Genomic DNA, 22106 nt, shown 5'->3' on the forward strand with positions numbered 1-22106 from the left:
TTAGCACCAAGCTAGCAAAGGGTCTCCTAAACATTTTGCCTCAAAATTCCTAAAGGTGTCTTCTAATTTATCCTGAGCATTGTTAATGTTAATGGGCTTCAGGGAGGCTCATTTGAACCCAAAGAGGAAAAGGAGAGGCTGGCAGAGTTAATCCAGGATTAACTGAATAAGGAGGTTGAAAGAGAGGATGAGGAAGAGAGGAGGGGGAAGCTTGGAGGACAGAGAGGGGGAAAGAGAGGAGGAAGAGGAGGAGGAGGAGAAGGAGGAAGGGGAAGAGGAAGAGGAGGAGGAAGAGGAGGACAAGAAGGAAAAAATCTGGCTCTCCAACTGTCTTCTCTTCGTTTCTTTCATTGATTTATTCTCTGTTCAACCTTTAGCAGCTCTAGCCAAAAGATATTCTCCAGCTGTTACAATGAGTTACAGATCCCAGTAGAAAAGCCTTAGTTTGAGTTAACTAAGGTTTTGTTTGTTTGTTTGTTTGTTTTTGTTTTGTTTTATTTGGTTCAGTTTGGATTATGTACTGACCAACTTTCATCTCCTCCTGGCAGTGCCCTGCTCTCTCCATTCCAACCCCTGTGATCTAAGCACAGCTGGGTTAGTCAGGACACTGGAAGGCAGCTTGTCATAGCCTGTCAGTGTGTGAGAGAGTTAAGGAATGGGCTTGGTGTGATAGGGACAAATTTCCAGATTCACTTCCTTTGTCTGAAAAATTGTCCAAAAGTATATCTCTTGGGTTAAGGGTGTAGGTCAGTTTTCAAAGTGTTTGCCTAGCATGTCTGAAGCTCTGAGTTCAACTCCCAGCATCACAGAAAGCAGATATAATAATACACATATGTAGCCCCAGCACTACGGAGGTTAAGGCCCAAAGATCAGGAGTTCAAGGTCATCTTCAGTTTACATAGGGAGTCTGAGGCCAGCCTGGGCTACATAAGATCCTGCCTCAGAAAACAAAGCTACAATTCTGCCTCTTTTTATTTGGACATTTCATTTGGGTGGTTATTCTTGCTTGCTCCTGGTTTATAATTTTGTATTTTTCTCCTTTGATGTCTTTGTTGAATATTTTAAAAGAGAATCCAAAAATCCATGGGACTTCAGTAAGTCACTTCACCTCTCTTGTCCTCGTTGATAGAAGGCATGAATTGAGTTAGATGCTCTCTGAAGACTCTTCTCACTTCAGGACCCGTATGTCTACTGCATGTAGAGAGCACAAGTGAATGTTTATCAGATGAATACATGATGCTACTGAGTCCATCTGTCCACAGACTTGCCTGTCAGGAGACTCTCCAGCCAATGTCATGATCAAGGTGGACCTCTTAGATTTTAGATCACCAGGGATCTTGAATCCCCGATGGCCTTTTTCACTCCTGGCTTATTTGTCGTTGCCCTGCCTTCAGATATTATTCAGGAAACTAGCCAATGATGAACTTACTTGTTGATCTTTTTCTGGAATATTCTTTGTGACTCAAGGAAAATACTGAGGACTGCCTATAAATTTTAGTTATCCTGTCCTGTCTCATTTTGAGGGTAGTTCAATTTGACTCTAGATATTCTTTTTTTTTTAGATAAATTATTGATAGCAACATAAGCATTTCTATATATTTATTTTTGTATATAAAAATCTAGGTTTGTTGGTGTGTTGTTTGGAACACTATTTAAACTTTATATAAAAACTTTATAACTATGAGTTTATAAACTATAAACTTTATATAGTTGGTCAATCTCTAATCCTACCCACCCTCTACTCAACTTTGAAATAACTCAGGCATTTCATTTCTGTGGATTGCAAGAATACCATGTTTTAGGAATCTCTTAAAGGATTAAAGGTGATGTGAACTTAAAACAAATCTGAGATTCATTGACTTTGACTCTGTATACTATCTTTTTTATGTTGTGTAATTTGATCACATAGGCTGGTACTGAAATATCAGGGAGACAAGCCCATTTAAACTCACTTTAGTCACTCTAAACTCTGTTTAGAGTGACTCTGTTCCTGTGGTCCCCTTTTCTGCTCTTTGCTCCTTGGTGAACCAATGTTGTTTTTGTTTTGTTTTGTTTTTTTAAGGAGATGATCTACTTGAGATGGCAGTTTCCTTTGTCTATTTCTCATCCATGTTTAAGGGCAGCGGGGATAAGTGTGTGTCTGGCTGATGTGCTGGGAGGCAGGGCATCTGCTCCGTGCGGAACCTTGAGGGTTCTGATAGCTAGCGGAATGAGCTAAAACCTCACCTTAGAGCTGGTTTCTGGGTCCTTCACTAACAACAGAACAGCCATCTAAGCGTTACTGTGGAACTCACATTCTGAGAAGAAACACTGGGATGTGGTGCTGGGATGAGGGAATGGTTGTTAATTGAATAGGTGTGATGGATCTGTGGTTATGTAGAAAACAATACTTATTTTGTACCATATGCAAAGTAAATTTTGGGAGGAAAATGTGATATCTGTAATTTCCTTTAGAGTAATTTAGTTAAAAAAAAAACCCAATGGGGCAAATATGCAAAAAAAAAAAACAGTAATTATTGAGTAGGTGACATATGCTTGGTGCTTATTATACCATTCCTACTTCATTTGAAAATGTCTGTAATAAATAGTGAAAAATTAAAAGCCTTGGGATATGCTATTTTAGTGTTAAAAATACTGCACATACCTATAAAATTTTACAAGGATGACCTGTTATGTGCAGATACTAGATAGTGTTTAGATTTAAAGTTTCTCTGGATTCATGAGAAGGGCTTTAGTTCTTGGGAGACTAGTAGCTTATAAGTGAGTATGTAATGGAAATCCTGTGTTAAAAATGACTGTTCATTTTATTTCTCTTTCATTTTTCAATTATAGAACTAAATTTGTAAGAAAAGCATAATAAATCAAATGCAAAAGAAACAAAACAAAACCAGAAAAAATAAGAATCGTTTATCTTTACTGAGTTAAAGGCTGAAAGACTTTGGGGTCCTGATCCCAAACTATTTGAGGATCTTAGATTCACAGTTGAGAGCTCTAAAGGGGAATTAGAGCAGTCGACATAGCTATGGTGACACTCCTGTTATCACAGCACTCCGGGGATTGAGACAGGGGGAATCACCATAAGTTTGAAGCCAGACTAGGCTACAGAGCAAGACCCTGCCTCAAAAGAAAGAAAGAAGGAAATAAAGAAGGGAAGGAAAGAGGGGTGAGGGAACGAGGGAGGGGCCGAGGTATCGTGGAACAAGCATGGTCACATGAGCTGTGAAAAGAGAAAGTCCCGAGATGATTTGGCTCGGAACATCTTTTGAATTACCAGAATAATGTGGTTTTTAAAGTGGCTTTTCTGTGTTTTGAATAGTTATTACTATAGTAGCTATGTTCTAAGTCATAGAGTTGTATCAGAAAGTGTGTGTGTTTGTGTGCGTGTGTGTGTGTGTGTGTGTGTGTGAGAGAGAGAGAGAGAAAGAGGGGGGGGGGAAGACACAAAAAGAAAAATACCTCCAAACGTGAAGAGTTATTTTGGGGGTAATATTTGTGTGCAAAGTCTGTATTCTATGCTGTTGATTCCTTGCTGTAACATGTTGCTGCCCAAACTTACAAAATTAAAAATCTTAGGACTGGATATGCATCTCAATGGTACAGCATAGACTTCATGTGCATAAGACTGGGGTCTGCGATAAAGCTTAGGTTGTCTGCATAAACCTGAGGCAGGTGGGGAGCCTTCAAAGACTGGCTCCGTTTTCCATAGGGAAGAAGATGTGGTTTTCTGGGCACCTGTGTACTTTTCAGCTAATAAATATAAAACGAGCTTACTTTGAAGTAGCTTATATTTGGTAAGAAATGGCTTCACCAACTGAGAACCACCATCTGAAAAGACTTTAAACTTGTCCTGGACAGGGAAATGGTTTCAGTTGATCTGGTAATCTCGCTCTTCCCAAACTGCTGATCTGCTGATGGCAAAGCCCTGCTGGGTGCTGGAGAAAGAAAGAGAACATTGCATCCTCGATTCAAGCCCATCTCCAGAACTGGGGTGTTGTTAATAAATGGTCTTATTCATAGAAGAGCTGTGTTACTTCCAGGTTCCAACCTTACGTTTGCCACTAGTTACTAATGTCATTGTCTTCCTGGGCAAACTGAATGACCCCTGTTAAATAATATGCACTGCCATGCCATCAGACACTTTGGTCTTCAAGGAAAAGAATGGAGTTATCTTCATAACGATGCTGGCTGGTTTCTTGGAGGAAGAAATGAATTAGATTGGAGGGGGTGGGGGGAAGCCAAGCAGGCCTCAGTGCAGAGAAAATGGATGGTAAATTATGATCCAGCAAAATTTTCTCAGAAGTGCAATGTTCATCAACTGCATGTTTTTTTTTTAACGTTGTGAAAGTTAAATAATGTGTAAGGGGAAATTATTATATAAATAGCATCATGGATGGGGGACAGGGTTATGTCTAGAAGGTTAATTTTGGTTGATAAAGGGTAATTAGCAAAAGTGACCTAATGTGCTCTCTCTGTACATTTATAGGATCTGTACACTTATAGGTGTACAGATAAGGGGAGACTGGGCTCTGTGGAATTGGTCAGAAAGTAAATTTTCAGTGAAGCCTTTTGCTAAACCATCACTGTTTGGGAGGGGGAGGGGGAGGGAAGGCAGAATGAAGAGAGACAGTGGGAACACATATAGAACATTGCCCAAATGTGGGTGCTTATGTGGAAATACTCCAGTTTCTCTGGATCATCACGGCCACTTATAGAATGTTTGAGCTAAATGGGACTTTGGAGCTTGTCCGGTACAACCCCCTCATTCTACATTTTACATTTCTATGAGGATAGAAACTTTGTGAAAATTGGCCAAGATTGCAGTACAGTGGAACCAGGGAAGCTGGGGGAATGCTGACAGAGGATTAAAGTGTGTGTGTGCGCGCGTGTGCGTGTGTCAGGGTATTGAGGGATGGGATTCGTCCTTTTCAGAGTGATGTCTAGCTAGAAAAGTAGAGAAGGTGATTTTGCCAAATTAATTAAAAGAGAGATGGGGGGGAGATGGGGGAATTGTGGAATTTTATGCTTTAAAATCTTAAGTTGGATTTGTAGTTTATGTTTTAAAGTTAATAAGGGTAACTGGTTATTTCTAGGAACTTCGTTACTTGCATGGAGAGGAAGTTTGCAAGAGAATTTGGCAGTTCTGCTGGATCAAGCAAATAAAGATTGGCAACTGGAGCTGGAGTTGGTAAGTAGTGTGTGTTAATCTGTTTCTGTTTAGGATGGGTTCGGCTTGGCTCTTTAAGCAATTGCTCTTAACTAAGTGTATGCGTAGTACTTTGTTTTAAATCTCGGATTGCCTCGATAGGAATTAATGAGTCAGATTAATGTGGCGTGGAGTCCGGAGCAGAGGACATAGCAGGGTCTATTCAGAAGGTTAGGATTGCTTTGCTGAGTTCCTTTTACAATTGCTGGCCTGGGCTGGGTTGGAAGGCGTCTGTCTGCAGGTTGAAAGGCTCCCTACTGTGCCTGTCCCCCCCCCCTCCAGTTACAATAGCACTGGGTTCCTGAATGAGGACCAATGGCTAGTCTGGCTGCCTAGTTTGCCTGTTTTCCTAGAGAAGAAGAAGCTGGTGACTCTGAGGAAGAAGCAAAGAGGCTTTTGTGGCACTGTACCTACTTATGTCTTATTCTTTGTTTTAATGTGTGTGTGTGTGTGTGTGTGTGTGTGTGTGTGTACACACACACACATACACACACCTACTATGTCTGAAATTTTTTAAAAAGGATTTTAATTTGGCATTTTTTTTAAATTAAAAATAACATTATTGCACCAATGTTTTACTAGTTGATGGTTGGCACTTTGTGAAAGTTTGGGAATAGTGGAAGCTCTCCATATTGTTGTACCCCTCAGCCTTGTATAAAGACAAAGCTAAGAAGAATGGATGGAGAAAATGGACAGAGCTGAGAAATAAAGGCCACCTTGGCTTAGTTATCTTTGGATTGTGCCTTCCTGGGCTGCTCTTATTCTAGGGTCTGCTTGTTGTGCTGGGTGATAGAATAAGTCAGAAAAGGATAAATGGAGACAGTGCTGTTAAATGATTTCTTTCAGCCTCTCGTGAGCATGCCACCAGGCAACAGACGCAGCAGTACTTAAGTGTGTGTTTTGAGTGCAGAGACTTGGAGGGTTATCCTGCTTCAGCCAGAGGCTTTGGTTGGGTCTCTGTGAGGTCAACTCATTTACCCTTGATAGAGACCTCTGCTGTACACATGCAAAATTATTTCATAAAGAACATATCTTTTGGGAAAGTTAGCTGAGATGATCAAAGGTTGCAAAGAGTGACATATAGGAACAGCATTTTTTTTCATGTTCATCTATATTATATAGAATTTGCATGTTCTAGGTGGCTCTTGAAACATCTATGTCAGTGCTGAGCAAGATACCTTCAGTGGTGGGCAGGGTCAAGGCTGTGGCTAGCATTTTTTCCTGAGGTCCTACCCATCTGTGCTCTCCAACCTCATGTATTTATCAGTATGAGAACCCTCAAATGCAGAGAAGGTGAACAAGAAATTGCCAGGGACTGGAAATTGGATGCCAGGGACTGGAAATTGGAGTAGGGAGAAAGAATCTTAGTCAGGCTGTATTTTACATCTAAACCTCCAAACCAAAAGAGACTATGGCATCAAGTTTTGGGGAGATAATTGCTAAGCAAATTTTGTTGTTCTATTTGTAAAAAGAAAGAGGAAGATGCTGAATGGTGTGTGGCACAGTTGTACCGAGGGGAGAGCGAGAAAGCAAGTCCTGGAAACATCATGTGGAGGGAAAGCACCAAGAGAATGACCATTCCCCCTCTCTAGAATAGGAAATAGCAGGCACAGCCTGGAAATGAAGGAGACAGGGGAGGAAGGTGAAAGTTTTCTGAACAGCAAGTTTTTTCTTGCACAGGAGGCAGGTGAGTTAGTGAGGGACTAATCTGAATCACGGAGAAAATTATGGTTTGAGAGGGGTGGGAGAAGCACTCTGTGTGTTTGCTAAAATCCAGATTAAGTCATAAGCAAAGACTCTATCAACCATAGAGAGGACGGCGTTCTGAAGATTTCATTTTGAATAAATTGCTGTGGAGCTGGGAAAACTTTTCAAAGTTTGACACTTTAGAGGCTTTTTATTTTTAATTTCATTTTTTATTTGAAGTTTAAGTTATAAATATTATGTTTTAAACAGACAGACATTGTTATTTATAAGAAAACTTGTGAAGACAGATAAGGTTAGTTAATGATAAAATATCTTAAGAGGATTTTAAAACTGGAGTCATAAATAAGACCCTTTCATCCCAAACGTGTTCATGGCAGAATAAAATACAGAAAAGCTGCAGCTTAAGAAACTGCAAACTTGTGGCCCATTTTTGACAAAATTTAAAACACGATTAAAAAAAAAGTTTCCAGCATTGATTAAATTATTTGCAATCTTTGCTGTCTAACATTAAAACTCAGAAATTCAAATATCCTTTGTCCCATTATGATTTATCACAGGGCAGGAGTGGCCATAATCATTTACTTAGGATTTTCTTTTCTTGTGGGAAAATATCACCCATTATACCTCCTAAAAAAAGTGGGATTCTCTCTTTCTCTCTCTCTCTGTCTCTCTGTCTCTCTCTGTCTCTCCTTTCTTTCTCTTCTTTCTTTCTTTAAGATTTTTTTTTTAACATTCAAACTTTTTTCTTTAGGCAAGAAAATATTTTTCTATTCTTTATTAGTTGACAGTGGAGCATTTTAGTCAGAGAGTAACAATTAATAAGTACTTCCACTTTGCTTATCCTAAATAACAGAGAGAACAAAAATGACAGAAAGGAGTATTAAGTTAAATCAAAGTAATTAATTAGAAATTTTTATTTAAAAAGATCTGTTGGTTGGTTAAAGAGAGGGAGAGAGAGGGGTGTGGCAGGGAGAGAGAAAGCATTTTGCTTGGTTTTTGTTATAGATTACTAGTACAGAATTCTCATAATTTTTGAAGAGTAGTTAACACATGACAAAATTGAAGTGAAAGTTCTACTTATTTATGATACAAAGTCAGAAATAAAGGGTTTTTTTTAATAAATTATTGTAAATAAAAATGTTGAGCAGTCCAATAATAAAAAATACTATTTGAGTTAATTTGAAGACTAGTTGGTCCTTGCTTGAGAAGAAGGCCGAGAAATTCAAATTAATTAAGCTTTGAGTAAGTAAGCTTAAATTACAGGGGAGATTCTTAAATACGTAATAGAAAGAACTGTTTTGAAGGGTCAGGAGAAAAACATAAACAATTGGTTTAATCTGCCAAAATCCTCCACTTTGTGTGTGGCCTCTTTTCAGGTTTGGATGATTGTGTTACAACAGTGATGTGGGTAAGGATAGATAGACTCATTCTTGAGCAGATTGTAATGTCAGCAACTCATTCTACTTCTATGAATACTTTTATTAGCATGGTTTATATGCACGGATGATATAACTTTCATGCACTGAAAGCAGATGTTCAAAAGCAGATAGCCTAAAAATGCAGTTTCAATATCTAAACAGACAGTTTAAAATTCTGTTACCTATTATTTGGAATTAGAACAAGGACATGGCCACAGAAACTACACATAGAATCTTTTTTAACTATGCAGGGCTGCATATCTTAGGCGAATACCCAGCTCCACATTTGAGAAAAGAAATGTTTCTTTGTTTCTCTACAATTGGTAGCTATGAATTCTCAAAGCACACAAGATATCTGGTAATTTCAAATATATTAATAGAGCTAGATGTAAATACTTTGAAAATAATTTAGTAAAGAGCTTAAGTTTAAAAAAAACCACACTTTAAAATTCATGTAGTAAATTAGAATTTAAAAACATTGGTAGAAAATAGTAACTTTCTTGACATGAAGTTAAACAATTCATTTCCACAATAAAATTATTCTCTTCCTATAAAGATATTTTTATTAACCCCAAATATATAGTTTAAGGTTTACTTTAATTACTTAGACAAGATATGTTGGGCTAAATTAATTTTCAAAAAATGTTAAATAGAAAAAATTAGAAAGTTTTTCTATTGTAATTCTTATATAAATTTCTTTTATATACTAACTTTAATTTTTTATTGTAACAGTTAAAATAAAAGAAAATATGACTGACCTAATAGAAACTATGGTTTCATAACTCTGACAGAAAACTTAGAAGCTTGGAGATATATATATATATATATATATATGAGATCAGTTTCTTTTCTTCATTGTTCCTGAGCCCTTCTTATAAATCAAATATTTAACAGCAAGAGAATAATATATAAAATATTCATCAATTGTTTAATTTTGATAGTTATTTAAAATAGGGAGAAAATGAAACTTTGCCTGGTTAAATGCTAACTAAAGTGCTAAGTGAAAATTAGAAAGATCTAAAACAATATAACAACCTAAAAATTTAAAGACACACATGTTTATAATTTTTGTATCTTAGTATGTATTGTAGCACTTGTTATTTATGAAAGTACAAATTGAAGTAAGTAAAAAGTAAAAGATAGTTAAAGATTTTTCTCATTGTACCTTCCTAGATGTGAAACATAGTAATAAACTAACTGTAACATTAGGTAAGGAATTATTTAAAATAGAATTTGAAGAATTGTACTGTATAATATATAGAAGTATCTACATATGAAGGCTTTGGTATGGGTGTATATGGGTATTAGGACTTCTGAGTTTTGTGATCTAAAATGAATGATATCTTTTGAATATCCTTTCAAATTGCAAAAGTCTTCTGTGGAAAAAGTGACATTGTGTACATTTGACTTTATATTAGGGACTAGGAAAAACAGCAAGTATTTTAGAAGAATACTAGTTGTTATTTTAGTGCACGCATCAAACTCCAAACAACTGTTTTGTCCCTTAGTCAGTTACCTGTCTGAGCATGTCAGTTTGTATATGTATATCACGGACTTTTTAAGCCATATTGATGATACAATAATCTCTAAAAATGAATTGTTAATCTTTACTGAAATTGTGGCCAAAATATTTGAAGGAAATGCATTTAAAACGCTTATTTTTAATTAAATTGAAACAGACTTTGAAAGAGTTCATTCATGAGTAAAGTATGCAATTATGCAGTTTCCTGAAAGAATAAATTCTCAGCATAGTTTGTAAAATATTATAAGTATATTTATTTGTTGTTTGTTGACATTCTTAAGTCAGGAAAAAAGTGGCATTATATGCTGTTGTTATTGATAGTCTTCCTGTTTAAAAAGGGAAGTGTTTCTTAGCACATGAGGGTTTTTTCTTCCTAAAATTTTAGCTTGAAATTTAAAATGTATATTTTTCACAATTAATTTTTCTTATTAAGGCTCACTTGAAGTTACATGAAGTTTTTAAGTCAATGTATTTGAAAAATTTTTGTTTTATTAAATGGAGAGACGTAGAACATTGTAACAGTTACAGGATGGTCTTTCTCTTGATTCCCAGAAAAATTTTAAATGTATTTTAAATTAATAGTGTTAAGTACAAATTTCTCTGAACTATGATAACTTAGAAAAATGAGAGAAAATTGTAAAAATTAAAGGGAAAATTAATTGAACCTAAATGTATCCTTGCAATGGTGTATATTTGACTGTGTGACATCTCTAGAGATTAACAAAAAGTACTCTGCCAGGGATAATGTTCTGTGAAGCTAAGCTTATTTATATGATAAGGGAAAGAGTCGAGATAGCGTAACTGTAGTTGTTTGTTTAAAATTCCGAAGTTAGTTTCTGATTGTGATGGTTGAAAGTAGGTGCAACAGTTTGGTTTCAGGACGAGAAAGGGTACAGGGCTTGTCAGCCCTGTAGCCATAACAGAGTTAACAGCGGGGCCGCCCGCTGCACTATGGGAGTTGTAGTCCGCGTGCATTGTGGGAGTTGTCGTAAAAAATCCGCTCTTTTTTGCTGTCATGGCCGCCTCCGAGAGGGCGATAAGAAGTTTTCTGCTTTCTGAGGGTCTTGGGGGACTGTCTGATCTGTTAGAAGGCTACCAGCAGACCCTTGGGGTGGCAGAGACCCTGGCAATCTTGTCCCGGGCGTGCACAAGAGGCCTGAGAGGGTCCATGCTGGACTTGCAGTGTTTCCATGAGCCAGGAGGCCTGGGACTGCTTGTGGGGTCTCAGGCGGCCACATCCTGGTGGTCTGCCCTTCTGCCTTTGACCTGTCTGTCAGTGTGGCCTGTGCCTGGGTGTCTGGAGTGTGCTCTCTGCTCTTATGGTTTGTGTTCTGCTCCGTCCTCTTGTCTTACACACTCTGGAATCGTGGTTGTGCAGGACCCGAGTGTTGCTGGGCCTTTTATTCTGGGGATAGTGGGGCTTAGGAGAGAGCCAAAATTTTAGCAAGCGTGTTTATGTGGGTGTTGTCTGTCTGCTTTGGGGTGTAAGAACTTGCATGAGTTCTCGGCATGGGAGCGGACACGTATTTGATTGTCTTTTGCTTGTACTGAACTTTGACCTTGTTTGCAAATTTTGTTTGTCCAGCTTGTGGCTGTCTCCTGTTAGCGTAGGTGTGTTCTTAAACCTGTACAAGTGTCTCCGGGAGTGGGTTTTGAGTTGTTTGTAGGTAGATATATGGACAAAGCAGAAGTGAAAGCCGATGGCAGGATCACAAGTACCTTTATCTTTAGGGCGCAAAGCTCTTTGACTTTCCTGGTGCTGAGAAGTTATTTGGATTCTTTTGGGGAATCCAGGTTTGTTGTTACCCATGTTACATTTGGCTCACAGTGTTCCTCTGCAAGTTAAGGATCTTTGATACTGGCTCCTGGGAACACCTGAGGCAGAATGGATTACTGTGAATCTCAAGGTATTAAGATAACATAGTTGCTGAGCATGTCAGCACCTGTCTTACCTGTCCATACAAAATTGGGTCTCTGTGTTACTGCCAGTATGTACTCTTAGGTACATTCTGTCTATTTCCATAATCTGAAGTTATCTACCCTGACGTATGATTGCTTTTGCAATAAGGTTTTGGAACCCCAATACCAATTTTTAGTTTTAAAGGGAGTCATGTGACAAGACTTACAGGGAAAGGGGGGATAAAGGTTGCATTGGGATTGGTATTTTCTAACATGTAAAACTGTTGCTTTGTTTTTGTAAATTGTTTAAGAATGCTTTGATGTGTGTGGTGAGGAGGGTTTTCCTAATTCCTTTCATCTTTACAGTTGCTTTCCTCCTGACCGCTTGAATGTAATAGAAAGAAAGATCCGGCTAGAATTGTATGTGCAATTCTGTTTCAAGTGACTTCAGTCTCCTATCCATAGACTCAGTGCTTGTTGGATTGCTAGTCAGCTTCCTCCCCTTTGTCCTGCCTCTGCTACTTAACTCACTTGCCCGTCGAGTGAAGATTGAGAAATGTCATTTTTAAATAATCGATACTGCCTGAATGCACTAATGCTGGCAGACTGAGGTGGTGTCTGGGAAGGCAGAATGTCGAGAGTAGCTGGGGCAGTCCAAACTATCACAAGCACAGTGTTAATTTGCTTTGAAAGAAGTTGCAGTTACCGGCGGTTTGCTAAAGAATGCATTAGGAAGCCTTCCGAAGGTGCTTTGGAAAGGGCAAAGTCCTGACTTCAGTAAGGCTGGGGATGAATTTAATCTTTGCGTTAACACAGAGCTTCTCTGGATACTTATATAAGTAGATAACATTTCCCTGTGAAGCAGTAAGGTTTTTATATCCCAGAATCCTGGCATTTCGTCCCCAGGGCCTCTGGTAGGTACTGTACTTTCCACGGTGTGCATTCCAGTTCTGGAACTGCTGGGAAATGTTTCCTGTGTTATTCACTAGTAGCAGTATTAATGGTTTCAGAAAAGAAAATATTGTAAGACCTACTTATATTTTCCGTTTATAGTCCTTAAGGCTGTACACACTTGCTTGGAATTAAAAGTTTCACATGGCTTCACCAAAATTTCTTTTAGTGTGAAATAACACCAAAGATTAATATATTTAGTTACATTTTTACCTGTGTGTGGGGGGTGGGTGTTCGTTTAGAGCAGAGTTAGGACAACCTGTGGATGTTCTCTCCTTCCATCATATGGGTCCCAGGGTTCAAACTCAGGTTATCAGGCTTGGTAGCAAACATCTTCACCCAATGAACTATCAGCGCCCTCAAAGGGTAATTTTCCTAACCAATATCTTATAAATATAAGCTTTAGAAAAGTCTACTGTTTTTCAAAAAAAGAAATCCAGGATCTGAAGAGATAGCTTAGCAGCTAGGAGCACTGGCTGCTCTCCCACAAAACATGAGTACTTGAGTTTGGTTCTGAGCATCGGCAGTGGACAGCTTGTAACTCCAGCTCCAGGATCTGATGCTTCTGGCCATCCAGGAACCTGTCCTCATGTGACACTGGCATGTGTACATGCACACATGTACATTTTTATGATTTTTAAAAAGTAAAACCTTGCTGGGCAGTGGTGGGGCACGCCTTTAATCCCAGCACTTGGGAGGCAGAGGCAGGCGGATTTCTGAGTTCAAGGCCAGCCTGGTCTATAGAGTTTCAGAACAGCCAGAGCTATATAGAGAAATCCTGTCTCGAAAAACAAAACAACAAACAAACAAACTTTTGAAGATGACAAATACTTAGTTTTTCCATTTATCACTATAACCAAGATGAATGGGCAGTAGGAAGGGGCCTGGAGTACAATCTGGGGCCTGGAGTCAGGCCTTTATAATGTCTTGTTTTCCTCAATGCAATGGTTTAGTTTCTGAGAATAAGTAGTTTATTCATGTATGTGGATCAGTGAACATTTTTATGTGCATATGTGTGCACACATTTAAATGCGTGGGTTTACGTGTGTACGGAGGCCAGACGTTGATGTACGATGTCTTCCTCTACTGTTCCTACCTTATATACCAAGGTAGGATTCCCTAATATGAACCCCAGAACGCCCTGATTTGGAGAGTCTAGCTAATCAACTTCCCTCAAGTCCTCTGTGTCTGTCTCCAGAGCACTGGATTTACAGGCAGGTCACCTTGTAGATTCTGGGGACTCTAAACTGTGACCCTCAACCTGCATGGCAAACTCTGAACTATCTCCTCAGCCCATCTATGAATATGAGTGTCAAAACTGCATAACAAGATCATTCAACACCCATTTAGAACCTGATCTTTAGTTTTCATTTATATTATTTGAAAAATAATTGGTTATTGCCATTTGTATAGCTACATATGGATTCCTTAAGTTTAACATATTTGGCTTAAAAATCTCAGTACTCTTATAAATTTGTGTGTATGTGTGTCTATGTCTCTGTGTGTCTGTAGGTGTGTATGTTTGTATGTGTGTCTCTGTGTGTCTAGGTGTGTGTGTGTGTCTCGGTGTTTGTGTGCATATGTCTTTGTGTGTATCTCTGTGTGTGTATATGGTGGTGAGCTTACATGTGCCATGTTGCACACATGCAAGTCAGAGATGGTTTTGTGGAGTCAGTTCTCTCCCTTTATGTGGCTTCCATGGATTGTGCTCAGGTCAGGAGACTTGTAAGCACTTTACCCAGTGAGCTACTTTGCTGGCCCCAGATTGCAGTACTCTGAAATGGAGAGTGTTGTCAAACCCCTCCCATGTATGAGGGTTTTGGGGTTTTTTGTTTGTTTGTTTTGTTTTTTGGCAGGTGTTTGTTTTGTTTTTGATAACACAATTGTGCAGTCCTTGAGTGTGAACTTTGTAGATGACAGCACTGAATCACATTAGCGTCAAAAGTTTGGTCAGGCCTGAAGATAATTTTTTTCAAGCTTTCTCTAATGTACTTTATTTGTTGGTTCTCCAGTATGCATTTCCAGAACAGAATAAGTTTGGTCTGCTGAGCACCATCCCCATCATTGTCATCAACAGCAGCAGCAGCATTGGTTTTTCGGGATTTCTCTATGTATCCCTGGCTTTCAGAACTCGCCTTGTAGACTAGGCTGGCCCTAAATTCAGAGATCTCCCTGCCTCTGCCTGCCAGTGCTGGGATTAAAGGCATGCACCTCCATTTCCAGCTAGGGTCTTATTTTTTCAAGGCAGAGTGGCATAATTTTAATGGGCAGGATAGATCCAAACAAGTTACTTTCAAAATACAATGTAGATAAGAGATACTGATTCATTCCCATAGGTAAGAAAGTGAGGGGGCATGCATCTGCATTACCACTAACAAAGACCATAAACGATCATTTTTGTTTGTTTCTGCCTAGCTGACTTTTCCATTCAACTTTCTACTTCAGTACAGTTTTACTGTCCCAGAACTTAAATGATGACTGGGTGTGATGTTCCACACTTGTGATCCCAGCTCTAGAGGCCGAGGCAGGAGGATTGCCACAAATTTGGGGTCAACCTGGGTTACAGAGTGTATAATTGTCACAAAAGAACAACATTTAGATGACATTTAAATGATATATTTATTATGATCTTATTAAATCACTGTTTCCCCAAAATCATGTGCTTTGACTGCTTAAAAAACATTCGTCATAGGAACATGACGACATTAATGAGGAATTCTCGTCCTCTTATATTTTTATACTTAAAAGGCTTTAAGTGTTTTATTCTAGGAAAAAAACATGAGTCAGTGACTTTGCTAAGTCTTACAAGAGTTTGGTCTATAAAAAGAAAAGAAAGAAAATTCGGGATAGAAAGCTGTGGTTTCCTTTTCTGCAATGTAGACGTTACACTGTGAAGACAGATGTACAGCTTGCCTTTTTCAAAGGAAGTCTAAAGACCGAGGGGGTGGGGCTTATGAGGTAAAGGGCTTGCTGCACAAGCAGAGAGGCCTGAACTCAGATTTCTAACATCCACATAGAAAGCCAGTCACAGGTGGATCACAGGGCCCACTTACAACCAGTTTATCTGAAATAGTGAACTAAGGGTTACTTGAAAGATCCCACCCTGTCTGTGCACACATGGACTCACATGGACGGGTGTGCTACCCCCGTACTGGGACATACACCTATGACACATTAGTATACAAAGGATTTGAAAGGACTTCTTGCCTCACACTCATGAAATAAGTAGATTGTGGAGATTTATTAGGATGATGTAAGAAATCGTGACTTTAGTCATCAAGATGGCTCAGTGTAGATAAGGGTACTTGCTACCAAGCCTGATTTCAGTTTCTGCAACCACGTGGTGAAAGGATAGACCCAGGTTGACCCCAAATTTGTGGCAATCCTCCTGCCTCGGCCTCTAGAGCTGGGATCACAAGTGTGGAACATCACACCCAGTCATCATTTAAGTTCTGGGACAGTAAAACTGTACTGAAGTAGAAAGTTGAATGGAAAAGTCAGCTAGGCAGAAACAAACAAAACTCACAGTTTCTCCCTTGACTTCCACTTAAGTGTATGGACATGCACACACGCATACACGTGCACACACACACACACACACACACACGCACGCACTCGCCAATAAAAGTTTTTAAAGTTAAATTTAAATCAGTGAATGAGACCGAAGCCACAGCTCCTGCTTAAGAGCAGATACTGCTTCTGTAGAGGACTGGATTTCAGGTACCCACATTGGGTCACTCGGAGCCACCTGTAGCCTCTATAGGCACCTGTACTTGGGTACACAGTACCCAATAAAATAAAATTAAAATCCTCAATTCATAACAGGATAAAGTGGCTCTGTATGCTTGCTAATCTAACAGTGTTTGTGAACTGCTTTCATAGTTTAGAAGAAACCCCTAAGTCCATACTTTTCAATGTTTGCAGGGAGTTTTAGTTTTGTTTATGAGGAAGCTATATATTTTTCAATGAGATTGTGTTAAAAGAGTGGCCAGGTTTTTATGTTTCATTAGTGCCCAAAGGTACAGAATACATGCAGTGTATCAGGGAAAAGGGCCCATTTAACTAAAGGGTTAAAATGAATACAGTGATTTTTAAACTATTCGGAAACATTTGCTAGAATTATTTTCCAGAGTCTGGAGAGAAGACTCAGAGGTCAAAACACTCGTCTTTAGAAACTGGAGTTTGGCTCCCGCACTCACTTTGGGCCTTTCACAAGCAGCATAGCTGGAGGTCCAATGAATCAGGCACCGCACTGCGGCCTCTGGACACACACAGATGACACATCTTTACATTTTTTTTCTGATAAATTTTCTATGTTAATATCGCATAATGGAGTTTTTTTTTTCAAGTATGTATGTAATGACCTATTCCTTGGTAAAATCTGACATAGCTCATATTAATCTTATTTCATACCAATTTAAACTTTTGTTGTGTGTGGTGTATGAGTTCAGGCACATGTGTGCCACAGTGCACATGTGGAAATCAATTTCCGGGAATCCGTTCTCTTTCTAGTATGTAGGAAAGCGATCCCCTGTTTCCCCTGTGCCTTGTACTGTAGGAGAGCTGATCTGGGGGTTCTCTTGTCTCCACCTCCCATCTCCTAGGAATGCTGGGAACTTCTGGTCCATGCCACAGTTGGCTATTTTTCCTTTAACATGGGTCCTGTTGATTGAACTCCTGCCAATGCTTATGAAGCAAGTGCTTTGATCTGCTGAGGCATCTTGCTGGCTCCACACTAATTTTTGCGGCACATGATTTTTTTTTATCCTAGCATAACATTTTAAAAAGTAAATCAACATGTGTTAACTCCTCTAATCTATTTGAAGATGTGTTCTATAGAGTTGGAGAGGTGCTGGAGATGGCTTACCTGCTGCTCTTCCAGAGGGACCAGGTTCTATTCCCAGCACTTATGTGCAGCTAACAACTGTCCAGTGCCCTCTTCTGACCTTCTTGGGTACCACATGTATGTCACACAAAACATTTGCAAATAAAACACCTATACACAAAAATAAAAATATACCAAAACACACATGGAGGATCAGGGTAGTGATTCATACCTATTGTTCCAGGATTTGGGAGGCCTAGGTAGGTGGGTTGCTAACCTGGTCTATATAGTCTGTTCCAGGCCTTCCTGGCGCAGCCAGGCAGTAGTGGTGCCTTTAATCCCAGCACTTAGGGGGCAGGGGCAGGGGCAGAGGCAGAAGCAGAGGCAAATGGATCTCTGAGAAGTCAGCCTGGTCTACAGAGGGAGTTTCAGAATAGCCAGGGCTACACAGAGAAACCCTATCTTGTGGGGGGTTGGGTGGGGGTGGGGTAGAGAAGGAAAAAGAGAAAAATACAATGATAAGTATCACAGTGTTGACAGAAGAGGCTTAGCTCTAACATGCGGTTCACCACTGTGGAGTTTTACAGATCTAATATAGTGGATGTGTATATAGTACCATGCATCTGGTAGAAGCAAAAGAGGACCATGTATATTCACAATATATGGCCTTTTAGAAATAGTGGGACAAGAGCAATAGTTCAGTGGTTAATAGCACAGATGACTCTTCCAGAAAACCTGGGTTGGGTTCCCAGCACCCACATGTCAACCCACAACTGCCTATAACTCTGCAGATCAGATTCCTGCACACATGTGTACATCTGGTATACATATTGTGTATGTGTGGTGTGCTCAGATCTGCACATATAGATAAGGTAAGTATGTATTTTAAAAATAGTGTTTAGCAGAAATAATAAATGGAACCAATTGTTTAATACTATCAGTGTACATTTTAAGTGTACATGAGAGTGTTTGGCAAGAGACTGTTCCAATAGATATATCAGACACGTTGGAACAGCTACGTTGAGGCCCATGGGAAAACATGGCCAAAGTGTTCATGCTGTAGGGTTTGGAAATTGTTACAACCTTTACTGAGGATTGTATCAAGTCCTTTAAAATGCTCCTAATTCTCACAAGAAACCAAAACCACTAAAATTGCACCAATAAAAATATGAAATTCTGGGCTGGAGAGATGGCTCGAGGTTAAGAGCACTGCTCTTCCAGAGGTCAAGTTCAATTCCCAGCAACTACATGGTAGCTCACAACCATCTGTAATGAAATCTGATGCCCTCTTCTGTTAAGTCTGAAGATAGTGACAGTGTACTTACATACATAGAATAGATAATTCTTTAAGAAATATGAAATTCTTCAGTGTGGTGATTTGAATATGTTTGGCCCAGGGAGTGGCACTATTAGGAGTTGTGGCCTTGTTGAAGGAGATGTGTCATTGTGGGAGTGGGCTTCGAGACCATCCTCCTAGCTCCCTGAGGACAGTCTGTTCTTGGCCTCCTTTGGCTGAAGATGTAGAACTCTCAGCTCTTCCAGTGCCATGCCTGCTTGGATGCTGTCATGCTCCTGCCTTGATGATACTGGACTGAACCTCTGAACTTGTGAACCAGCTCCAATTAAATGTTGTCCTTTATTAGAGTTGCCCTGGTCATGTGACTTGTACAGTGAAAGTGAAATTGCTAAGAGGAACGGGTACCTATGTAATGAAAGACATACTATGCTCGTGCACGGTGAGACTCATAACTGGGGAGCCTGCAGCTTTTTCTCATGAATCTATAAAGACCCATTAACAGTCCCAATCAAAATGTCTCCTGGTCTACATAGTTTTATGAAATAAAATAGCTGATTCTAAAATTATGGGTAGAAGTTCAAAATCTCCAATGTAGTCAAAACAAGTTGGAGAGTTTAACATTACCTGGTTTTAAGATTCCCTTTGAAACTTAATTTCTGAAGTAATCAAGACACCGTGGCTCTTACAGGATGGTGGATGTATAAATCAGCCAGTAGTAACAAAATGGAGATATGCATCTAGCACCAAGGGATTTCACACCAATGTGAAGGCAAGTGAGTAGGGGAAGATAATCCTGTTCAACAAGTGCTGCCAGAAAATCTTGGTCCACATGAGAGGAAAAGACCCCTGTACTGTGTGTGTACTTATGATGTATTCACGGATTAACTTGAAATGGTCACACAGCTAATCGTAAAAGCTAAAAAAAAATTTAGAAATTCATAAACTTATGCAAAGTCTTCAATCAGACATAGAAAGCAAGAATTGTAGCAAAAAATAAATTGGACTTCATCAAAGTTAAAAACAACCAAAATTATGTTTTGATTATGTTCTGTTAAGAACATGAAAGGCAAACCACACATATGGAAAATTATCTGATAAAGAATGTTGTCCAAAGTCAGGTGATGATGCACACCTTTAATCCCAGCACTTGGGAGGCAGAGGCGGGTGGATCTCTGAGTTCGAGGCCAGCCTGGTCTACAGAGTGAGTTCCAGGATAGCCAGGGCTACACAGAGAAACCCTGTCTTGAAAAACAAAACAAAAATGTCCAGATTACAAGAGCCAGAGGTGGTTGATGGTATCAGGAAGACTGTTTGAGACACAAAAGGGTAGTTGCAATATGAACTCCCAGGGATTGTGACAACATGCGAAATACCTGCTCAGGCTAGACAAAATCCCAGCATAGAGAGGGAAGCTGAGAACTGGTTTCCTTTGTTCCTTCCTTCCTTCCTTTTCCTCCCTTCCTACATCCCTCTCTCCCTCCTTCTTTCCTCTTTTTTAAGTTTTTTTTGTTTGTTTGTTTTTTGAGACAGGGTCTCTATTATGTAGCTCTTGTGGAGTGGAAACCAAGTTCTTTGGAAAGTCAGTTATTTTGGATGGTGTTTTGCTAGGACAAACACGTGAAGGAACATTTCATTGAAGCAGATACAGGAAAAAGAATGTTCTGCTAAAACAAGCAATAAAAGGACATGTGATGAAGGATTCTTCACTCATAGCACACATGTATTGCCCCGCCTTACACTGCATAGTTGAGATCCACTTGTTGGGACTCCATAGAGAGACGTACCAAGAAACTTCTGGTGGTGTGCCAAGGCTTCTTGCTGCTTCCTCAGCCTCGGGCTGATTGGCAGAATGATGTCAGCTGAGACAGAGGCACGTGCTGAGGTAAGACCTGTGGAGAATGTGATATTTGGAGGAAATATAAAAAATTCGATGAACAGTGATAAAGGTTGAGCTTAGCTTGCTTATAAATCTAGCTGTACAGGGCTTTTTGGTCTTGTGTCTTCACTGGTCTTCAATACCATGAGAGAAGCACAGCTGAGAGCTTTTCCTGGCTTTCCTGCTGGTCCCTCCTGCTGACTTGTGCCTAGGCTGAGGCCTGACTGTCTTTGCTAGATAGTGCCACCGCTGTGGATTCATGTTTGCTATCCTGACTCTAGAACTGCTGGTGTGCCCGTGAAGTGTTTGCTAGTGGAGCAAGCTGCTGCCACTAACTTGTGAACTAAATGAACTTTTGATTTCCAGACAACACAGATGGGATTTGCTCTAAAGAACCCATTTTGAACAGGTCCACTTCCCCAGTATCCTTTCTTTTCCACTACCTCTGATGGGTGATTGGCTAGAAGGGCTAGCTAAAATGGCTAGTTAAAATGGCTACCTCAGTTAAATTGGCTAGTTAAAATGTTTACTAGCTGTCATTAAAAATATATTTGGAAAAATTAAATTTACACTCAAGCTGTCCTGGAATTTGCTTTATAGACCAGGCTATCCTCAAACTCACAGAGTTCTGCTTGCCCAGCACTTTGTAATACTGCTACACAGCAACTAACTAACAAGACTAATAGCACCGAGATGCGTGTCTGAGGAATGGAATTCATCCCACTGTTTCCTGCTCTTCTGTATTTCTTACCCCAAGGAATTGAAAGTTTTGTTCATTCTTTGAAATAGGCTGGTCAACAAGCTTCAGGGACCTGATTGCCTCTACAGTGGCCCCAGTTTACAGATTACAGATGTCTACTGCCGAGGGGCCTTTTCTCTGTGTCCTGAGGATCTGAATTTAGGCTCTCACGCCTGTCAAATGGACACATCACTAAGCCTTCTCCCCAGACCTAGTTTTTGCTTTTCTATTTATTTTCAAACTGGCAGAGACTAATAAACAATTTATTCTCTCATTAATAAATAAGGATTAAGTGGGATTTTGTGATATTTAAATATTTAAAGATACAGTACATCAATATATAATTTTCTTCCCATAGGAAATGGATGAGATTAAAATTTTAGACACAAATTCTTTAGCAACAAGATCATTGATTTCCTTTATTATAAAACCCACTCTAGGGGCTGGAGAGATGGCTTAGCAGTTAAGAGCACTGGCTGCTCTTCCAGAGGATCCAGGTTCACTTTCCAGGACCCACATGGCAGCTCACATCTGTCTGTAACTCCAGTTCCAGAGGATCCGACATCCTCACACAGACTTACACTCAGGTAAAACTCTAGTGCATATGAAATAAAAATAAATAAAACCAAAAAGAATGGTGATTCTGGGTTTTTGTATCTTCCATAGCAC

General features: G+C 39.5%; 1 long non-coding RNA gene across 1 annotated transcript in view; it reads left to right on the forward strand.

The window, feature by feature from the left end:
- LOC147005863 (uncharacterized) overlaps positions 1-22106 on the forward strand; it is an 82646-nt gene that overhangs the window by 54399 nt on the left and 6141 nt on the right. The window contains exons 3-4 of the long non-coding RNA XR_015046507.1: positions 5091-5185; positions 21878-22024. This is a non-coding gene — a long non-coding RNA (uncharacterized LOC147005863). The remainder of the gene's footprint in view (positions 1-5090; positions 5186-21877; positions 22025-22106) is intronic.

The sequence above is a fragment of the Mus caroli genome, unplaced genomic scaffold (genome assembly GCF_978045245.1).
Source record: "Mus caroli unplaced genomic scaffold, Mus_caroli_1 scaffold_2, whole genome shotgun sequence".
In the NCBI taxonomy this organism is placed as follows: domain Eukaryota; kingdom Metazoa; phylum Chordata; class Mammalia; order Rodentia; family Muridae; genus Mus; species Mus caroli.